This window comes from Galeopterus variegatus, unplaced genomic scaffold (assembly GCF_000696425.1).
Source record: "Galeopterus variegatus unplaced genomic scaffold, G_variegatus-3.0.2 Scaffold1208, whole genome shotgun sequence".
In the NCBI taxonomy this organism is placed as follows: domain Eukaryota; kingdom Metazoa; phylum Chordata; class Mammalia; order Dermoptera; family Cynocephalidae; genus Galeopterus; species Galeopterus variegatus.
The window spans coordinates 35,217-38,697 of NW_007727319.1; the positions used below are offsets into that span (position 1 = coordinate 35,217).

General features: G+C 40.8%; 1 long non-coding RNA gene across 1 annotated transcript in view; it reads left to right on the plus strand.

Moving 5' to 3' along the window:
• LOC103592740 overlaps positions 1-3,481 on the plus strand; it is a 26,425-nt gene that overhangs the window by 7,575 nt on the left and 15,369 nt on the right. The window contains exon 2 of the long non-coding RNA XR_550682.1: positions 202-298. This is a non-coding gene — a long non-coding RNA (uncharacterized LOC103592740). The remainder of the gene's footprint in view (positions 1-201; positions 299-3,481) is intronic.

Consider the following 3,481-nt stretch of genomic DNA (forward strand, 5'->3'; position numbering starts at 1 on the left):
AGAAGATGGATTTCATTTCTTTCTTCAAGGAAACTAGAGACTAATTTCAGGAAAAATAATTTGCATGTGTTCTCAGATGGATCCTTTCTGTGTTGTTTCAGCTGAGGGAGCTGGGCAGCAAGTGCTTTGGGATGTGGGGCAGGAAGAACAGTGCTCAGAGAACTTTCAGGGAGGTATTTGAGTTTTTTTTTTTCCCTTCAGATAGGGAAGAAGATGCAGACTGGGGTGCAGAGGAGTGCTGGGATGACGAGTACGCCAGTCTGACTGGCTCTAGCAGGCATTCTTTAAGGCAGAATAGGTAGGTAGTGAATTTGAAAAAAGTAGGTTGGGGCCATTCATTAATTCAGCAAGTACAGAGCTTCCCCTGAGCTAGTCAATAAGGGGAATTATCATTAAAACCCCAAGTCACCAATCTTTTACTAGAACTTTTTTCTATTTTTTTCTTTTTTTTTTCCTTTTTGTCTTTTTTCATGACCGGTAACGGGATCGCGCCACCGCGCTCCCAAGCGCTGCACTCTACCGAGTGCGCCACCGGGCCGGCCCTAGATCTTTTTTCTTAATGAGCTCCTCTTCTGAAGAAAATGTATAGACTCATCTGAGACTTCAAGTAGACTTCCAGTGAAAATCAGTGTGTGATTTGATAATTAGGCTAAATTCTCAATATTAGAGAAAGTTACTTCCAGGAAAAGTGTTCTTAGTAAATAAGCTTAATGCTTTTTAGAAAGATTTTTATCAAGATACTTTTAAGCAAAATGTGATTTCAGAATAACCTTGAAATGACATGAACATTTTGCAGTACCTTCAATTTATGTAGAAAAAGAGTTTCTTCCCAGTGATCTTCAATCTTTCTTTTGTATTTTCTGCCATTACATTTTGACCTTGCTTTTGTAAAAATGAGTGCAGCTTTCCATCACTAGGGAGGGCTAGGTGGGAGAAGCAGAGGCAGGAGGAACTGTAACTGATAAATTAATGCCTCCAATCCTCCAGTCCAGTGGTCATCAGACTTTTTATTTGTGCACTTCCTAAAAGGACAAGAAGCATGGACTGCATCCCCTTGCTTATTGAAGTTGACATATGAATTATTCAGTTACAAGGGATTTCATTTCTCGCTTTTCATGCATGTATTTTCATACTGTGTATTTTTGTTAAAATAATATAATTTTCCCCCATACAATGCATAGAAAATGCTCATCACATAACCTAATTAGCAAAGCCAGTCCTCATTGTGAAATCAAATAAGCAAAATCAGCCTTAATTTCTACCAGAAAGAGCTCAGTGCAATTTTCCTGTTCAAATAATTGTGTTAATGTAAGCACCTTTACTCCTGTCTCACTTTTGAATTCAAATTATCATATGGATAGATAGATGAGACTTAGAGCTGTGCCAGAGGTTTGCAACTTGAATGAAATGAAGTACAACCTGAGGTAGTTACTATCTCTTTGTTTGATGTCCCAGAGGTTATTTTATGCCCTGGGGAAATGTACATTGTAAGATTCAGGAAGTAAAGAGAGAAGTGAAGTTGTAAGCAGAACTAGCAGATCTCAGCAGTTCTCGGGCAGTTCAGCTTTAGGAGAGTATAGTGGAAGCAGAAGATCTGTAAATGGATTCTCCTTAAACTATCCTAACCTCCTGGAAAGTTGTCTTGTTACCCCCAGGGCTTCTGCACTTTAGTTTGAAGAAAACTGTTTTAGCCTGTTTATGCTGCCTTTACATTTGGCTGGGTAAGTGAGAATGTTGGAATATCCCTTATCTGTACTTCTTAGGGTATTACAACTTTTTCTTTAGTAGCTTTCAGGAAAGGTGGACGATAATAAAAACCATGCTTAATAAGAACTAGGTGGTCTGTAGCAGACAGGCAGAAAAGGTCAATTATCTGTACTTCTTAGGGTATTACAACTTTTTCTTTAGTAGCTTTCAGGAAAGGTGGAAGATAATAAAAACCATGCTTAATAAGAACTAGGTGGTCTGTAGCAGACAGGCAGAAAAGGTCATGGGTGGTTAATGGCAGTGGGTATGGACCATGCACTGATATTCTGCAGCGTTTCAGCATGTGATATCAGTGGTTTGTCAGTGGTGATGACTGTAGGTCCTGTCTCTACTGCTTCCTTTTCTGTTTCTTTTTGGGGGTGGGGGGAGTGGCTGATGGGTGTGGGGATCTGAATCCTTGACCTTGGTGTTATGAGCACTGTGCTCTCCCAAGTGAGCTCACTGGCCCCTCTGCTTCATTTTCTTAAAGACTTTATGATCTCTCCAGGCTTTGAGTGTTGTAACATTTATGGCACTTAGAAGCTAAGCTAAGATAGATTCTTTTGATTTTTTTTTTTAGAGAACAACCCCCAAATGCTCATATTTAATTATTAAAACTAAGTGTTCCAAAAGATCTACTTGATAGAGTGTATACACTTTTCATAAATGGGAATGCTTAAAAAACAGTAGTTATGGAATGGTGGAAAGATACTATTTATGTTCAATATTTATGAGAAGTTTTATTAATATAAGAATTTTAGCAAGCATTTGTTATATACGTTTCTGAAAAATCCCCAAATAATAGGGCTTATGGGAAAATAGTATTGGGGAACACCACTCAAAATGTATGTGACTTAGTAAGCACTAACAAAAACAAAAATTGACACCTTGGGGGATAACTTGGATAGCCCAGGCAGACAGCTCAGTATCCTGGAAGCTGCCCCACAGGACATGCATGGACGAAGATGAATGGAAATGCTGGCAGTGGGTGCTGATGTAATGCAGATAGTGTGGGCTGCCATTGAGATGGCTCAGGAGGCAGTGCCACCTGCCACTGAGAGCAGTGCTATCCTGGAGGTGTGCCTCTCTGGAGAGGGAGACAGGGTGCAGATGCTAATTTCTGACTTTCTTAAAATAGAGTTAAAAAGACTTCTGCCTGTGCAGCAGCTCATATTAGAGATGTTCCCTGCTAAAGGTTCTAATTCTTTTCCTGCTTATCTGGTTCCCCTAATTGATGAAAATTTCCATAGGAAATAGTATAGCTCCTATACTGTACCACTCATATGTGAGCTATCTGATGTTCCAGAAGCATGTATTGTAGCAGAACATGTTATTTTTCAGGGCAGACTAGGAATTTTTACCCCCTTAACACTGGGACTTCAAATATTCATAATAGAAGCTCTAATTAATAATGGTGTACATCCATTCACAATCTTGGTGTCTCTGGGATTAGAGCTGCAAACCATTTCTAGGATTTCAGTTCAGAGTGAAAAATTTTCAGTTCGGGCCGGCCTGGTGGCGCACTGGAGAGTGCCCCGCTTGGGAGCACGGCGGCGCTCCTGCCGAGGGTTCGGATCCCATGTGGTGACCGGTTCCCGCTCACTGGCTGAGCGTGGCGCAGGCACAACACTGAGGGTTGCGATCCCGTTGCTGGTCCCCAGTACAGGTGCGACACCGAGGGTTGCGATCCTGTTACCGGCCAGTAAAAAAGACAAAAAGGAAAAAAAAAAAAAAA